This window comes from Sapajus apella, unplaced genomic scaffold, assembly GCF_009761245.1.
Source record: "Sapajus apella isolate SASKATOON/1434 unplaced genomic scaffold, GSC_monkey_1.0 scaffold128, whole genome shotgun sequence".
Classification (NCBI taxonomy): Eukaryota; Metazoa; Chordata; class Mammalia; order Primates; family Cebidae; genus Sapajus; species Sapajus apella.
Window position 1 is genome coordinate 1,744,971 of NW_022437068.1, and position 19,337 is coordinate 1,764,307.

Below are 19,337 nucleotides of genomic sequence, written 5' to 3' on the forward strand. Positions count from 1 at the left end.
TATCTAATTTGTATAAGAACCCCAAAGATTTTTAATCCCTTCCTCCATCCATACTTTCTTTAATTATTTTCTGAGACAAGGTCTTGCTCTGTTGCCCAGGTTGAAGTGCAGTGGCATGATCACAGCTCACTCCAGCCTCGATTTTCTAGGCTCAAATGATCCTCCTACCTCAGCTTCCCAAGTAGCTGGGACCACAGATGCACATCACCATGCCTAGCTAACTTTTAAAAACATTTTTTGTATAGAAAGGCTCTCACTATATTGCCCAGGCTGGTCTTGAACTCCTGAGCTCAGGCAATCCACTTTCCTTGGTCTCCCAAAGTACTGGGACTACAAGTTGAGCCACTGCAAAGCCTTTCTTTTTTGGACAGAGAAGTCATGCCACTTGCCCAAGAACACCCCAGCAGTGGGCAAAATAACCAGATTCCATATCTGTTTAAAGTCCATCAAGTTTCTACCATAACATTCAGCGCTCAGAGTTCAGTTCAGTTCATTCTGAGTTCAGTTCATGGTCAGAAACCATGCAGAAGTAAGGGAGGTGGGGTTTCCTCCTTTAGAAAACGTTGAGGTTGATAAGGAATTCCATCTTTTAAGCCTTCCTCCTTCAGAAACTTGTTTTACTATTAACAATAGCTACCATTTACTAAAAGCTTGCTATTATGAGGCACGATACATAGCATACATTCCAATCATTATCCACCTTAATACTTACACTGTTACTCTAGGTAGGAATTATATCCCCATTTTATAGTTGAGAAAATTCTCACACACACAGCTTGTAAGCGGCAAACAGGGATTCTGAAGTGGGATGCACTGACTCGATAGCCCTTACCTTCCCATACAGAACACTGACACTCAAATAATTTTAGTCAGAGCTGAAATGGTCTACAATTAAGGACCACAGAATCCAAACCTTGTTTTCAACCAAAAGTTTCTAATTGAAAATCCACTGTGTGTTAAATCACATCACATGCCCAAATCAAGAGGGCGGTTAGATATTTAGTATTCTTAGGTGGCAGTTGAGAAAACCAAAGAGGTTTAGAGACAACTTAAGATCACAACATGGAGTTATTCTCATACAGTTTTGGTACATCCTTTTTGGGGAAGAATATGGTAATATCTAATAAAAGTCTGAAATATTCTTAAAGAATGATCTAGTATTCTACTCCAGAAATTTGTCCTACAGAAGCCTAAGACAAGTATATAAAAACATGTGTAAGCATATTCCTTGCAGCACTGTTCATATCCTTGAAAAATTGGGGTAAAGACCAAATACTTAACAGGGAATTTAATAAATCATGTTAACATCCATGTGGTAAATGAAGTAGATCCATATATGCAGAGATGGGAAAAGACACAAGACAACAACAACAACAACAACAAAAACTAAAATACATAGTTTGAACCTCTTCAATATTAACCTACAAAGAGAGAGGAAATCTAGAAATACATATATGGGTAGGAAACTCAAGAATTAAAGTGTTAACAGGACTGTGAAGGATTTTTATTTTCTACATTACTTAATTTTTTTTTTTTTTTTGAGACGGAGTTTTGCTTTTTGTTACCCAGGCTGGAGTGCAATGGCGCGATCTTGGCTCACCGCAACCTCCGCCTCCTGGGTTCAAGCAGTTCTCCTGCCTCAGCCTCCCGAGTAGCTGGGACTACAGGCATGCACCACTATGCCCAGCTAATTTTTGTATTTTTAGTAGAGACGGGGTTTCACCATGTTGACCAGGATGGTCTCGATCTCTTGACCTCATGATCCACCCATCTCGTCCTCCCAAAGTGCTGGGATTATAGGCGTAAGCCACTGCGCCTGGCCCATTACTTAATTTTTATATTTTACTATTACACTATAAACTTCTATCGGCATATTTTATTTCTGTAAGACAGCATGGCAGAACAAGATCTCGCTGCCTCCTGCCTCTAGAACCCCAACCTGAACCTTGACTCACACCTACCTAACTCTATCCCCAGGTTACTGTGTGGCTGCTTTTCAGGAGTACATATAGCTCCTCTTTTCTCTAGATGTTTGGGTTTTTTTTCCCAACTAAGAAGGAAAAGATGGAGGAGCTTAAGCCCATATGAGAGAGAAATAGATGAGGGAAGAGACAGAAGGAAGCATCTGAGCCATCTCACTAGCCTGAAATGATAATGGCGCCTAATGATCCATGTAACAGCCTGAACAAGCATACTCATTGTGTCACTCCTGTTTAAACCTCAGAATAAAATCTAAACTCCTTGACAAGGCCTCCAAAGGCCTGCTTTCAGAACATGCCAGACTTTGTGCCTCAAGACTTCTGAACCATTTTCTCTTCACTTGGAAGATTGAAACCCCAGAAACAGGTAAGCTGGATTTTTCACATCTTGTCTCTACTCAAGAGACATCTCTTTAGAGAGGCTTTCTCTAACCACACTAGCTGAAATAGCCTGCTCTCCTTCTGCCAATTAATGCTGTTTCATTTTCTGCATAGTACTTAAGTTAGACAGTTTTCAAGTTTCAGTCAGTCCCCCTACCTTCTTTCTGCTCTGTAAGGGCAGAACCCTGACAATCTTGCTCAGTATCTGGAATATAAAGGTACTCAAATATTTACTAAATTAAGTGAAAAGCCAGAATAATGCTACAAAAAAGTAATGTTTTTAAATTGAAAATTCCTGTCAAGAACTATTAAATGTGAATTAAATCTTCATGCGGTGGTACATCTTTAAAAATACTTTGTTGGCCAGGCACAGGTGTTCACACCTGTAATCCCAGCACTTTGGAGGCCAAGATGGGAGGATCGCTTGAGGCCAGGAGTTCGAGACAAGCCTGGTCAACAGAGCAAGAACCAATCTCTAAATTAAAAAAAAAAAAAAATTAATTAAAAAAAACAATATTTTGTCTTCCAGGAAGATGAACTGTAATGAATTTTATTTTTTATATACATACATATTTCAATTGAGATAAGGTCTCACTATGTTGCCCAGGCTGGTCTTGAACTCCTAGGCTCAAGCGGTCCTGCCACATGTGCACCCCTGCACCCAGCTTGCAATAGATTTTATTCTATATTCAGCTGTGGGGGAAGACTGTATTGGAATCAACTGACTACAATTCATTGGTGAAGAACTCACTGACAAGCCTTAAATGTAACCTTAGTCTAAGAACAGTAATTTTACAATAAAGTTTAAGTCTTGCAGTCACTCAAAATATAGTGCTGATACTTAGTAGAGAACATACAATAACTTCTAATAAAAAGTGACAAAATAAAAATATACCTACTTTAATTCAAGTTTTAGATTATGTGTCGTTCATAGCATTTTATTTTCTATCTCCATATCAAGATCACTTACAGCTTAAGAGGCAAGCTAAGTTAATGTTTCCTAATCATTTTTTCTTTTTTTTTTTTTGAGACGGAGTTTCGCTCATGTTGCCCAGGCTGGAGTGCAATGGCGCAATCTCGGCTCACCGCAACCTCCGCCTCCTGGGTTCAGGCAATTCTCCTGCCTCAGCCTCCTGAGTAGCTGGGATTACAGGCACGCACCACCATGCCCAGCTAATTTTTTGTAGTTTTAGTAGAGACGGGGTTTCACCATGTTGACCAGGATGGTCTCGATCTCTTGACCTCGTGATCCACCCACCTCGGCCTCCCAAAGTGCTGGGATTACAGGCTTGAGCCACCGCGCCCGGCCATCTTTTTTTTTTTTTTTGAGACAGAGTCTTGCTCTGTCACCCAGGCTGGCGTGCAGTGGTGTGATCACGGCTCACCACAACTTCTGCCTCCCAAGTTCAAGCGATTCTCCTACCCCAGCCTCCCAAGTAGCTGAGATTACAGGCATGTGCCACCATGCCTGGCTAATTTTTGTATTTTTAGTAAAGACAGGGTTTTCTACATTTGCCAGGTTGGTCTCGAACTCCTGACTTCAGGTGATCTACCCACCTCGGCCTCCCAAAGTGCTGGGATTACAGCAGTGAGCCACTGTGCCCAGCCTTCCTAACCATTTTCATGGTACATACTCATACGCATACACATTTGCAAAACATACTGAAGTAAGCAGACAATGCTGCTTCAAGGGCCCTACAAGTTGTCTCAAGGAAGATGGGTACAACTCTAACCTGTTCATCACAGAAAATTCTACTAAGGTAAACATCTTAGAATTTATCAAGGCAAACATCTGAAAAATGAGGGCAGACATCTGAAAAATCAAGGCAGACATCTGAAAAATCAAGGCAGATATCTGAAAATCAGGGTAGACATCTGAAAATAAGGGATAAAACGCATCTTCTAAAAAAAATCAGATAGCAACATATTTCAATCATAAATGGAGATACTCAGAAACCCTGCTGATACTCTCAAATATAAGAATAGATCTAGCTGGCCAGGCATGGTGACTCATGCCTGTAATCCCAATACTCTGGAAAGCCAAGGCAGACATATTACCTGAGGTCGGGAGTTCGAGACCAGCCTGACCAACATGGAGAAACCCCATCTCTACTAAAAATACAAAATTAGCCGGGCGTGGTGGTGCATGCCTATAATCCCAGCTACTTGGGAGGCAGAGGCAGGAGAATCACTTGAACCTGGAGGGCAGAGGTTGTGGTGAGTCGGGATCATGCCATTGTTGCACTCCAGCCTGGGCAACAAGAGCAAATACTTGTCTTAAAAAAAAAAAAAGAATAGATCTAGCTTTTAATACTGTAATTTCTCTCTCTGGCTAAATGCTCCATGTTAAAAGATGTATACACAGACACACATACACACATAACCTGGACACATACTAAAACAAGCCAAAGTGGAAATCAGCTTCTGCATGTGAAAGGTCTTTCACAGTTCCACAGAAAAGTTCTTATGAATGGAAAAATTTGTCACGTTGGACAAGATCATTTAAAGAGAGAGACATATTGGCCGGGCACAGTGACTCACGCCTGTAATCTCAGACCTCTGGGAAGCCGGGGTGGATGGATCACCTGAGGTCAGGAGCTCGACAACAGCCTGGCCAACATGGCGAAACCCGTCTCTATTAAAACTACAAAAAACAGCCAGGCATGGTGGCGGCTGCCTGTAATCCCAGCTACTTGGGAGGCTAAGGCAGAAGAATAGCTTGAACCCAGGAGATGGAGGCTGCAGTGAGCCGAGATCATGTCACTGCACTCCAGCCTGGGCATCAGAGCAAGACTCCAACTGAAAAACATAAATAAATAAAACAAAAACAAAGAGCTCCTAAAAATTAGCAAAAGATAAATGCCATGGAAAAAAACAGGAAATTAAATTCACAGAAAAGCAATACAAAGGCCAACAATCGTGTTTATGTATAAAGTAGGGAAACACAAATATAAAATCTATTTTTAACGTCAGGTTTGTAAAATTTATTTTTTTATTTTTATTTTTTTGAGGTGGAGTCTCGCTCTGTTGCCCAGGCTGGAGTGCAGGGGTGCAATCTCTGCTCACTGCAACCTCCGCCTCCCGGGTTCAAGTGATTCTCTTGTCTCAGTCTCCCGAGTAGCTGGGATCACAGGTGCATGCCACCATGCCCGGCTAATTTTGTATTTTTAGCAGAGATAGGGTTTCACCATGTTGCCCAGGCTGGTCTTAAACTCCTGACCTCAGGTGATCCACTCACCTTGGTCTCCCAAAGTGCTGGGATTAAAGGCGTAAGCTACCATTTCGGGCCAGATTCGTAAAATTAAAAAGACAAAATATCTAGTACAAGCATTTGAGGTGGATCTATTCTCATAGTGAAGACTATAAACCACAACAGTACAGCAATCTAACAGTATCTATTAACTATTTAAAGATTTAACTTCACATTTCACAACCACCACTACACAAATACAGGAATGTTTCTAATACCAATACACTGAAAATTACCTCAGACTGAAAGCCACAGAACTAAAATTTGAACAATTTAAGGCAGGACTGATTTAAAACAAGACCTGCGAGGGAAGAATGCTGCCCTAATACATTGGCTAAAGGCCTCATTGAAAGAATATTTACCCACAGCTACTCAGGAGATTACTCAGGATCTCTTGAGGCCATGAGTTCGAGGCTATAGAGCATAACTGCACCTGTCAATAGCCATTGAATGCCATCTGGGCAACACAGTGAGACCCCATCTTTCTCTTTCTTTCTCTCTCTCTCTCTCTCCCTCCCTCCCTCTCTCTTTCTCTCTCTCACACACACACACACACACGGGCACTTAAGTCATTTTCTGTTAACATAAGAATAAGGTTAGTGTCATCTATCACCAAAACTTCCAAGTACTGTATGCATAGTATAATATTAAAAGTAAACCATACTGCTGGAAAAAGATAAGCATTAAAAAAAAAAAAAAGTAGGGCCGGGCGCGGTGGCTCACGCCTGTAATCCCAGCACTTTGGGAGGCTGAGGCGAGGCGGGTGGATCACGAGGTCAAGAGATCGAGACCATCCTGGTCAACATGGTGAAACCCCGTCTCTACTAAAAATACAAAAAATCAGCTGGGCATGGTGGTGCGTGCCTGTAATCCCAGCTACTCAGGAGGCTGAGGCAGGAGAATTGCCTGAACCCAGGAGGCGGAGGTTGCGGTGAGCCGAGATCGCGCCATTGCACTCCAGCCTGGGCAACAAGAGCGAAACTCCGACTCAAAAAAAAAAAAAAAAAGTAGACTGGGTGTGGTGGCCCACGCCTATAATCCTACGGCTTTGGGAGGCCGAGGCGGGCAGATCACGAGGTCAAGAGATTAAGACCATCCTGGCCAACATAGTGAAACCCCATCTCTACTAAAAATACAAAAATTAGCTGGGCATAGTGGCACGCGCCTGTAGTCCCAGCTACTTGGGAAGCTGAGGCAGGAGAACTGCTTGAACCCGGGAGGTAGAGGTTGCAGTGAGCCAAGATAGCGCCACTGCACTCCAGCCTGGGTAAAAGAGTGAGTTTCTGTATTTAAAAAAACAAACAAACAAACAAACCAAAATAAATAAATAATTTAATTTTAAGTATTTGATAATAAATTATCTAATCAGGCTGGGCACGGTGGCTCACGCCTGTAATCCCAGCACTTTGGGAGGCTGAGACAGATGGATTACCTGAGGTCAGAGTTTGAGACTAGCCTGGCCAGCATGGTGAAACTCCATCGCTACTAAAAGAATACAAAAAGTTAGTCATGTGTGGCGGTGGGTGCCTGTAATCCCAGCTAATTGGAAGGCTGAGGTAGGAGAATCACTTGAACCCAGGAGGCAGAGCTTGCAGTGAGCCAAAATCGCGCCATTGCACTCCAGCCTGGGAGACAAAGCAAGGCTCTGTCTCAAAATAATAATAATAAATTATCTAAACATACTCCACTGTGTTAGACATGACTTACTTTTTATCTATTTTTAAGGCATTTTTTTTTCCAATTTTACAATCTTGTATCTTACAAACAATGGTGTGCCTTATTTGTCCTAACAGGGAACTAAAATAGACATCCCCTAGTATATGGGTACTTTGCTTACTACCCTAGACATGGGATTACTGAGTCAAAGGTAAGAATTATGTGGGAATGCTGCCACTATAATGTTGTTTATTTTTACTTTATTTTTAGACATGGGGTCTTGCTATGTTGCCCAGGCTGGATCCAAACTCCTGGGCTCAAGCAATCCTACTGCTTCAGCCTCCTGAGTAGCTGAGATTGCAGAACATTTTTAATATTTTAAGAGTAGACTTGGGCCAGGCATGGTGGCTCACACCGATAATTCCCGCACTTTGGGAGGTCAAGCGGGGTGGATCACCTGAGGTCAAGAGACCAGCCTAGCCAACATGGTGAAACCCTGTCTTTACTAAAAATACAAAAATTAGCCGGGTGTGGTGGCAGGCGCCTGTAATCCCAGCTACTGGGAAGGCTGAGACTGGAGTGAGCCAAGACTGTACCACTGCACTCCAGCCTGGGCAACAAGGGCAAAACTCCATCTCCAAAAAAAAAAAAAAAAGAGTAGACTTGGGTAAATTGTACAATAAACTTGCTTTCTGAAGCAATGAACCACTATCTATTTTTTGTGCTCTGTTGGGGCAGGGAGAGGTAGGTTTAACCCGGAAAAGGAGGGCTGTCTTACTACTTCATCTTTCTTAGAAGTGACAAAGGCTTCTAAAAGTTTAGAGAGGGTAAAGATACAGACTGATAAAGGCAACCAAGAGCAGTGGGTATAATCTTTCTAAGAATTCCACATTAGTCAGCTTTCCATCAGCAACTTAAAAGAGACTATTTTGTACTTTTTATACTCCTTTGACAAAAGTAGAATTCAACAACCTAGTTCCCAAAGAGCTCTCTGAAACCCTTCTAATAAGAAGTTCCAGGCTGATCCTTTTATAGTTTATAAGTATGATGACTGAGTTTTCACACTAATGTCTGAGATGTACCTCCTTCAAACCTTATAATGACACGGGCACATTACCCACCTGAAGTGAAGAGGAGAAAAAAAAAAGTAGTCCCAGGCTTATATTCCTGGAGAAGGTAAATTAGAGGATCTCTTGACTGGAGGATTCTAGACACAGTTGACAGTATGGATACTGTTCTGCAAACTACACTAACTAAATCCTTGAGTGCAGAAATCAGTAGCCTTTTCTCCAGTGGGGTAACCAAACTCAAAGAAACTAAAATGTTTAGTTTCCCTTACCTTACGGTGAAGCTCAAAGACAACAAATCTCATCCATGCACTCGAAGATTCCAATCCATTTTTAATCCTATCCTTTTAAAAAATAAACAGGTTGGCAACGAATATCAGACTTTTCAGGAGACCTTCTAACATGGACGATAAAGACCAAAACACACAGAGAAAAATACCCATAATGGCCTGTAATCCCAGCACTTTGGGAGGGTGAGGCAGGAGGATCACTTGAACCCAGGAGTTCCAGACCAGCCTGGACAACACAGTGAGACCTCATCTCTACAAAAAACCATATTAGTCCAACACAGTGGTGTATGCCTGTACTCCCAGCTATAGGCTGCTGAGCTGAGGTGGGAGGATCACTTGAGCCCAGGACGTCAAGGCTGCAAAGAGCTGTGATTATGCCACCACACTCCAGCTTGGGCAACAGAGGGAGACCCTGTCTTGGGGGGCGGGAGTAGGAAGAAAGGAAAAGGCTGGACACGGTGGCTCACACTTGTAATCCCAGCACTTTGGGAGGCCGAGGAGGGCGATCACGAGGTCAAGAGATAGAGACCATCCTGGCCAACATGGTGAAACCTCATCTCTACTAAAAATACAAAAATTAGCTGGGCATGGTGGCGTGCGCCTGTAGTCCCAGCTACTCGGGAGGCTGAAGCAGAATTGCTTGAACCTGGGAGGTGAAGGTTGCAGTGAGCCGAGATCGCTCCACTGCACCCCAGCCTGGCGCCTGGCGACAAAACAAGTCTCTGTCTCAAAAAAAAAAAAAAAAAAAAAAAAAGGAAGGAAAAGAAAAAAGAAAAAACCCACAATCCACAATGGAAGAACTTTTAACTATCAGATTAAATTAGCCTATCAAATGCCTAACACATTAAATTTTACCATAATGGAGGATTCTATAAACTTTTACAGTTAAAAAATATATACATATACGGGCCGGGCACGGTGGCTCACGCCTGTAATCCCAACACTTTGGGAGGCCGAGGCGGGCAGGTCACCTGAGGTCAGGAGTTCAAGACCAGCCTGGCCAACATGGTGAAACCCCGTTTCTGGGGGAAAAAAAAAAAAAAAAATACAGGCCAGGCACGGTGGCTCACACCCGTAATCCCAGCACTTTGGGAGGCCGAGGCAGGTGGATCATGAGGTCAGGAGTTCCGAGACCAGCCTGGCCAACATGGTGAAACCCCGTCTCTACTAAAAAATACAAAAATTAGCCATGCATGGTGGTATGTGCCTGTAATCCCAGTTATTTGGGAGGCTGAGGCAGGAGAATCACCTGAACCCAGGAGGCAGAGGTTGCAGTGAGCCAGGATCGTGCCATTGCACTCCAGCCTGGGCAACAAGAGTGAAACAGTGTCTTAAAAGAAAAAAAAAATATATATCAGGAATTAGAATGACTTCAAACTCCTCAACAACACTAGAAGACATAATGGAACAAAGTGTCCTATATTCTGAAGGAAAACTATCCCCAATTTAGCATAACCATCAAAACTATCAGTGAGGGACAGAACTAGAGACATATTTTCTAACATTCACAATTACAAAAATTTTAACCTCCATGATTCATTTCTCAAGGGATTTGTCAGGTGAATAAAGCAAGAGAGAGACTTAGGATATAGGAAACAGGATATTCAGCACAGGAAAGCGAAGGAAATCCCCAGAAGGCCAACGGAGGGAAATCCCTGGATGACAACGTGCACCAGACACAAGAATCCATAATTATGTGACCCTTTCTAGCAGTCTCCAACTATTATCTACACAATCACCTTTTCTTCTCTTGAGGGTGCCAGAGAGGGAGGATGGGCAGAAAGCAGCTGGAGGAAGAGCAAAGAGAGGGAAGAAGGGAGGGAAGGAGGAAGAAAGAAGGGAAGGAAATAGCCTACATTTTCAAAGTTAGCCCCTTTAAGTATATTCTCTCCCCTGTGGAGGAGGTGAATGGTAAAACCTGTGCTAGGTCTTGAGATATTCAAGGTGGTTGAACAACATTAATAAAACAGCACCATAGTGTTTTCCAAAGCAGGGGATATATACTATTCATGGTTTACAAAATGATTATAAGGGATATATGTACAAGATATAAATTAAAACTAGTATGCTAAGGAAAAAGTCTCAGTTATATGCTGGTATATGTTTAATACTTCTTTTTTTTTTTTTTTTTTGAGACGGAGTTTCGCTCTTGTTACCCAGGCTGGAGTGCAATGGCGCCATCTCGGCTCACCGCAACCTCCGCCTCCTGGGTTCAGGCAATTCTCCTGCCTCAGCCTCCTGAGTAGCTGGGATTACAGGCACGTGCCACCATGTCCAGCTCATTTTTTGTAGTTTTAGTAGAGACGGGGTTTCACCGCGTTGACCAGGATGGTCTCGATCTCTTGACCTCGTGATCCACCCACCTCGGCCTCCCAAAGTGCTGGGATTACAGGAGTGAGCCACCGCGCCCAGCTGTTTAATACTTCTTTAAGGCTTTCTAGGCCAGGTGCGATGGCTCACACCTGTAATCTCAGCACTTTGGTAAGTCAAGGTGGGTGAATTGCTTGAGCTCAGGAGTTCAAGGCCAGCCTGGGCAATATGGTGAAATCCCGTCTCTATTAAAAATATAAAAATTAGCTGGGCATTGTGGTGGGTACCTGTAATCCCAGCTACTTTGGAAGCTGAGGCAGGAGAATCTCTTGAACCTGGGAGGCAGAGGCTGCAATGAGCCGACATAATGCCACTGCACTGTAGCCTGGGTGACAGAGGGAGACCCTGTCTCAAAAACAAACAAAAAAAATAATGTTGTTTTTAGGCCAGGCGTGGTGGCTCATGGCTGCAATCCCAGCACTTTGGGAGGCCGAGGTGGGTGGATCACTTGAGGTCAGGGGTTCAAGACCAGCCTAGCCAACATGGTGAAACCCTGTCTCTACTAAAAATACAAAAATTTAGCTGGGCATTGTGGTGGGCACCTGTAATCCCAGCTACTTGAGAAGCTGAGGCAGGAGAATCTCTTGAATCTAGGAGGAGAAGGTTGCAGTGAGCCAAGACTGCGCTACTGCACTCTAGCATGGGTGACAGAGTGAGACTCCATCTCAAAAATAAATAAATAAATAAATAGCCGGGCTTGGTGGCACATGCCACCAAGCTACTTGGGAGGCTGAGACATAAGAACTGCTTGAACCCACGAGGCGCGGACTGCAGTGAGCCAAGATCACACTACTGAATTCCAGCCTGGGCAACAGAGTGAGATGAGACTCTGTCATTCATTCATGAATGAATGAATACATAAATAAATAAATGTATGTATGTATGTATGTATGTATGTGTGTGTGTGTGTTTTGGCCAGGCACAGTGGCTCACGCCTGTAATTCTGGCACTTCTGGAGGCCAACGCAGGCGGATCACCTGACGTTAGTTCGAGACCAGTCTGGCCAACATGATGAAACCCTGTGTCTACTAAAAATATAAAAACTAGCCAGGCATGGTAGTGGGCGCCTGTAATTCTAGCTACTTGGGAGACTAAGGCAGCAGAATCGCTTGAACCTGGGAAGAGGAAGTGGCAGTGAGTTGAGAATGCACCACTGTACCCCAGCACAGGCAACAGCAAGACTCTCAAAAAACAAAATAATAAAAAAATTATAAACAATAATGTTGCTTTGTTTTATAATAAAAGCAGTTGTGGAATCTAGCAGTATGTGTGATTTCTCCTGGCAGTTCTGAGTTCATTTTGACCATATGCTTTAAAAGAACTTCTAATAGTGTTCTACCCACCCCCCAACCCCATTTTTGGGCAAATCAACCACAAGGCAGTACAAGGTAGCTCACACCTGGAATCCCAACACTTTGGGAAGATTGCTTGAGCCCAGGAGGTATGAGCCTGGGTGACACTCCAGACTGGGTGACAAAGCAAGACCCTGTCTCAAAAAAAAAAAAAAAAAGAAAAGGAAGGAAGGAAGAAGGAAGAAGAAGGGGGAGGGGAAGGGGAAGGGGGAAGAAGAGGAGGAGGAGGAGGAGAAAGAAAGGGGACAGAGGGGGCAAAGGAAGAAAAAAAATCAACACAAGACAGTGAACCGTAGCCATTCACCCTTGAGTACATAACTACATTCACAGCAAAAATGCCTGCACCAACTTTGCCCGTCACCTATGATGATGCCATCACTCAGCCCTTTTCTCTGTAACTCAATAGCCTCAAACTACTTTCATCTTTTCTTCCCTTTTCTTATTTTTTGAGACAGGTGACTCACTATGTTGTCCAGGCCTGGAACTCCTGAGCTCAAGCAACACTCCTGCCTCAACCTCACAAAGTGCTGGGATTACAGGCATGAGCCACTATGCCTGCCCCATCTTTCAATTAAAGGTAAAGTTCTATATTTACCGTGATATATATTTACTAGGAATTTAAAGTATCTCTTAAACTATGTTAATATTTATATTAGAATTTATATTAGGGTTTTTTTTTTTTTTTTTTTTTTTTTTTTTTGCGACAGGCTTTGTTGCCTAGGCTGGAGTACAGTCGCGTGATCTCAGCTCACTGCAACCTCTGCCTCCCAGGTTCAAGAGATTCTCCTGCCCCAGCCTCCCAAGTAGCTAAGATTATAGGCTCCCACCACCATGCCTCGCTAATTTTTTGTACTTATAGTAGAGACAAGAGTTTCACCATGTTGCCCAGGCTGATTGCGAACTCCTGACCTCAGGTGATCCATCTGCCTCAGCCTCCTCAAAACGCTGGGATTACAGGCATGACCCACCATGCCCAGCTATGTTAGGGTTCTTAAATTACATTGGTATTATGTGGTTTGTCCTTATTTTGCCTATGAGCCCTGTTATTTTTGGTGTGTGATTTGACAAATTACATACGTTTTCAGGAACACTTGTCGCATTTTGGCAGCAATACCTATACTGATTTTCTACATGCAGTACTGTTTTAATGTTTCCTTTTAAAAATAAATGTATTTATTTTTTAAGAGTCATTTAAGAGAAAACTATAATAAGCAATACTATAGGTAGTTATCTGCTCTAGTAGGAGTCAGGAAGATAATACCTAAATTGGACTTCATCAAGATTAAAAACTTTTTTTTTTTTTTAGATAGTCTCGCCTTGTTGCCCAGGCTGGAGACTTACATTAATGAAATACTACCTAGCAGATACAACGCATTCTTAAATTATCTTGTATTTTGCCACTACTTACCTGCCAGACTCCTAAACAAGTCTAATTATCATTCTAGCAATCAATTCTAGAATTTTTCTCAGACTAATGCTCTCTCTTCCTCCTAAAGAAACTTTCATTATACAATGCTTCTAAGAGTTTCTCTCTCCAATTGCATCCTCTCTGTATTGCTGGCTTCTATTCTTTCCTGCCTCAACTGTGGCTGTACCTCAAGATTCTATTTCACTATATTCTCCAAGCGTTCCACAGCCTTTCTACCCAGAACTATTTCATCAGCTTGAGAGATAACTCTGTCTACACCTCTCTTTTGAGAAATTCCTTCTTTTAGCCATCAGAATAAACCCCCAGCAGTGATGTTTACATGTTTATATTCATGATCCTAACTCTCTAGTTCCCACCACAACTGAATGGAGCAAGGATCCAAGATGGGAACTTAATTTGAAATTGACAGACTGGACAAAACGGTCTTTTTTTCTTTTTTTGAGAGAGAGGGTTCTCACTTTGTCACCCAGGCTGGAATGCAGTGGCACAATCTCGGCTCACGGAAGCCTCGACCTTCTGAGCTCAACTGATCCTCCTGCCACAGGCCCCCAAGTAGCTGGCTGGGACTACAGGCGCGCCACCCTGCTAATTTTTTGTATTTTTTGTAGAGATGGGATTTTGCCATCTTGCCCAGGCTGGTCTCGAATTCCTGAGCTTAAGTGATGTGCCTGCCTCAGCCTCCCAAAATGCTGCATGAGCCACCACACTGGGCCCAGAATGTTTGTTTTAACTGAGGACACCTAAACTCGGAAGCTATTGGATGAAAACAACCACGTATATCCAAAGCAAGGGTAGATCTGCTGTTAAGACAGCAATACGCTCCAAACTTATCTATGGATTCAATCCATTTCCTATTAGAATCCCAGCTGGATTCTTTGTAGGAACTGATAAAACAGGTCCAGAAATTTACATGGGACCCATAATAGCCAAAACAATCTTGAAAAACAACAAAGAGGATTCACACTTCCCAATTTCAAAATGTATTACAAAACTACAGTAATCAAGACGGTGTGATACTGCCATAAGGATAGATACGTAGACTGATGGAAGAGAAATGAGAAGTGTGCCAAACATTAAATGGTCCCAGCACAAATGGTGCTTAGAGAACTGGATATCCACATGCAAAAGAATGAACTTAGGCCCTTACCTCACACCATATACAAAATGTAACTCAACAGATCAAGACTTAATGTAGTTAGAAATACAAATGTTGGCTGGGCATGGTGGCTCACGCCTATAATCCCAGCACTTTGGGAGGCCAAGGCAGGTGGATCACATGAGGTCAGGAGTTTGAGAGTGGCCTGTCCAACATGGCAAAACCCCATCTCTACAAAAAATTAGCCGAGCATGGTGGCGGGTGCCTATAATCCCGCGACTTGGGAGGCTAAGGCAGAAGAATTACTTCAACCCAGGAAGCAGAGGTTGCAGTAAGCCAAGATAGCACTCTGTTTCAAAAAAAAAAAAAAGACCTGGTGTGGGGGCTGACACCACACCTGTAATCCCAGCACTTTGGGAGGCTGAGGTGGGAGGACTGACTTGACCCCAGGAGTTCAAGACCAGCCTAGGCAACACAGGGAGACCCCATCTCTACAAAAAATAATTTAAAATATCACCCAGGTATAGTGGTGTATGCCTGTGGTCCCATCCACTCGGGAGGCTGAGGTGGGAAGATGGCCTGAGCCTGAAAGGTTGAGACTGTAGTGAGCCATGGGATCACGCCACTGCACTCCAGCCTGGGCAACAGTCCCTGTCTCTAAATAAATAAATAATTAAATAATTAATTAAAAACAGGTTAATTGGGCTTCATCAAGATTAAAAACTTTTCTTTTTTTGAGACAGTCTCGCCTTGTTGCCCAGGCTGGAGTGCAGTGATCTGATCTTATCTCATTGCAACCTCTGCCTCCTGGGTTCAAGTGATTCTCCTGTCTCAGCCTCCAAGTGGCTGGGATTACAGGTGCCCACCACCACACCCGGCTAATTTTTGTATTTTTAGTAAAGGTGGGGTTTCACCATGTTGGGTAGGCTCATCTCGAACTCCTAGCCTCAAGTGATCTGCCCGCCTCAGTCTCCCAAAGTATTGGGATTATAGGTGTGAGTTAATGTGCCTGAACAACATCAAAATCTTTTGAGGCTGACTTTGGACATACTGCCTAGGAGCTGGCCTTACAAAAAATAAATTAAGGAAGGGAGGGAGGGAACCTTTTATACTTCAAAACACACCAGGCCAGGCACAGTGGCTCACATTTGCAATCCCAGCACTTTGGGAGGGTGAGGCAGGCAGATCACTTGAGGTCAGCCTAGCCAACATGGTTAAACACCATTTCTATCAAAAAATACAAAAATTAGCTGGGCATCGTGGTGCGTGCCTGTAGTTAAAGCTACTAGGGAGGCGGAAATGGGAGAATCACTTGAATCCAGGAGGTGGAGATTGCAGTGAGAGATCATGCCACTGCCCTCCACCCTGGGCAACAGAGCAAGACTCTTTCTCTAAACAAACAAACAAACAAAACACCATCAAGAAAGTAAAAAGATAACTAAAAGAATGGGAGATAATACTTGCAAATCATACATGTGATAAGACCTAGTAAATGTATTTTTTCCTACAGAATATAGAAGCACTCTTATAACTCAATAGTAAAAAAGACAACCCAATATTTAAGTAGGTGAAGGATTTGAATGAACATTTCTCAAAAAAAAAAAAAAAAAATACATAATTGGTTAAAGATACATAACTGGTCAATTGGTTCACATGAAAAGATGCTCAACATCACTATTTTAGGGACATGAAAATCAAAACCACAATGAGATACATACCCATTAGTGTGGCTACTATCTAAAAAAAGAAAGAAAGGGAAGAGAAGGTTGGCAAGGATGTGGAGAAGTTGGAAGCCCATGCACTGCTAATATGGTGTTAGTTGCTATGGAAATGATACAGCAGTTTCTCAAAAAATTTAAAATAGAATTATCATATGATCCAACAATTTCAATTCTGGGTAAAGACCCAAAAGAACTGAAAAAGAAACTCAGACAGGTACTTGTACATCCATGTTAACAGCAGCGTTATTCCCAACAGCTAAAAGGTGGAAACAACCCAAGTGTCCATCAACAAATGAATGGATAAATAAGATGTGATCCATATATACAACGGAATATTATCAGTATTTTAAAAAAAGGCAATTTTGACATATGCAACCACATGGATAAACCTTTAGGACACTATGCTAAGTATAATAAGCCAGTTACAAAAGGCCAAATGCTGAATGATTCCACTGACATCATACAGAGTTCAGTTTGGGATGGTGGAAAAGCTCTGGAATGGATGGATGGTGGTGATGGTTGCAGGACAATGTAAATGTACTTAATGCCACTGAATGGCACACTTAAAAATCGTTAAAATGATAAATTTTATGTTACGTAAATTTTATCACAATGTATTTTTTCTTTTTTTGAGACGGAGTTTCACTCTGTTACCCAGGCTGGAGTGAACTGGCATGATCTCATTTCACTGCAACCTCCACCTCCCAGGCTCAAGCAATCTTCCCACCTCAGCCTCTCAAAAAGCTTAGACCACAGGCACAAGCCACCACACCCAGCTAACTTTTCTTATTTTTTGTAGAAATTGGTTTTCACCATGTTGCCCAGGCTGGTCTTGAATTCCTGAGCTCAAGCAATCTGTCCACCTAGACCTCCTAAAGTGTTGGGATTACAGGTGTAAGCCACTGAGCCTGGCCGGCAAGAATAATTTTTAAAACAATGTTAATCCCAGCACTTTGGGAGGCTAAGGCAAGCGGATTGTTTGAGTCCAGGAGTTCAAGACCAGCCTGAGCAACACGGTGAGACCCTATCTCTACTAAAAATACAAAAAATTAGCCAGGTGTGGCAGTGAGCACCTGTGGTCCCGGTAACTCAGGAGGCTGCTGTGGGAGGATAACTTGAGCCCAGGAGGCAGAGGTTGCAGTAAGCCAAGATTTCAACACTGCACTCCATCCTGAGTGACAGAATAAGACCCAGTCTCAAAAAAAAAAAAAAAAAAAAAAAAAAAAAATTATAGTTGCCTAAACCTACCATGTCACTTTAAAAAAATGATAGCATGTCATTTGGGTAGACTGTTTCAGTGGGAAAAACAAAAGAAAAAAAAGGAGAAAAAAAAAGATAGCACGTTGATCATTAAAGGTCAAAACACTATCAAAGTCACTGGTACTAAATTTGGAGCTACTAGGAAGGCCCACACTCCCTGTACCTCAGTGGCTGCATTATGGGATTGAGGGTGGGTAGAACTGCATCAAATCTTACTCCCAGCATGGAGTCTTGGGAGCTCTGTGGACTTCAAACAATAAAAAAAAGATTATCTGATGACTTTCAATATTTCAAAAGGAAAACCTAAATAAAATTATTCTTTTACCTTCCAAAAGCCTGTCCAGAACAATAAAAAACATCAAGCTTCTTTCCTGTACATTGGAACTGTAGGACTTCTGGATAGAATCACAGGTTAATAAACCTTAAAACATAAGAATATTCTTAGCAACAGGTGGAAATAATCCAAGTGTCTACCAACTGATGAACAGATAAAATGTGGTACAGTATATCCAAACAATGGAATAGTACTAAAAAGAAATACTGATACATACTGAAACATGAACCTTGAAAACAACATGCTAAGTGAATGCAGAAAGTCACAAAAGTCCACGTATTTATGACTCCATTCATACGAAAGTTAAATAGGCAAGTGTATAAAACAGAAAGCAGATAAGCGGTGGCCTAGTAGGGATGGAGAAGATTATAGTGTTATAGCTAAGGGTTTTTTTTTTTTTTTTTGGTGGGGGGGTAACTCTAAAATTGATTGTGGTAATGGTTGCAGTTATGTGAATATGTTGAAACCCCAGAATTATATACTTTAAACTGGTGGATTACATCTCAATAAAGCTGTTACAAAAAGATCACGTCCGCAATGATTACGTAGGGACTATGTGGGTTTCTGAACTTTCTGGTTCCTGGACCTACTCCTTCATAAATCCTACATAAATCCTACAACTTCCTATCCCAAATGCCAGTATCTGCCCATAAGATTCACTATTACAGGCAAGCTAGTTTGAAACGAATTTTGTTCCTTCCATCTAAGGGTCCTAAGAAAAAAATTACTATCATCAAGAACTAAGGGGATCAGTTGTAGTGGGTCACACCTGTAATCCCAGCACTATGGGAGGCCGAGGTGGGACAATCTCTTGAGCCCAGGAGTTCAAGACCAGCCTGCGCAATATAGCAAGACCATATATCTTTAAAATTAAAAAATTAAATTAAAATACAGTAAGAGTAGTTGCTAAAATAAAAAAAAAAAAAAAATTGCTACACTGGCTAGGTGCAGTGGCTCATGCCTATAATCCCAGCACTTTGGAAGGCTGAGATGGAGAAGACTACTTGAATCCAGAAGTTCAAGATCAGCCTGGGCACAACACAGTAAAACCCCGTCTCTACAAAAAAATACAAAAATTAGCCGGGCACGGAGGCTCACGCCTGTAATCCCAGCACTTTGGGAGGCCAAGGCGGGTGGATCACGAGGTCAAGA

The 19,337-nt window shown here is 42.4% G+C and overlaps 1 protein-coding gene and 1 non-coding gene across 12 annotated transcripts in view; one reads left to right on the top strand and one right to left on the bottom strand.

The window, feature by feature from the left end:
- RAF1 (Raf-1 proto-oncogene, serine/threonine kinase) overlaps window positions 1-19,337 on the bottom strand; it is an 88,300-nt gene that overhangs the window by 35,301 nt on the left and 33,662 nt on the right. The window contains exon 1 of one of the 11 annotated variants that reach the window (XM_032262267.1): window positions 8,606-8,677. The exons of the other annotated variants lie outside the window; for them this stretch is intronic. The gene's annotated coding sequence lies outside the window, so the exon portion shown is untranslated. Of the gene's footprint in view, window positions 1-8,605; window positions 8,678-19,337 lie in introns of those variants that run through there. 11 annotated transcript variants of the gene reach the window in all.
- On the top strand, window positions 8,290-8,393 carry LOC116539445. The gene has a single exon (XR_004264051.1). It is a non-coding gene; the product is annotated as a small nucleolar RNA U13 (small nucleolar RNA).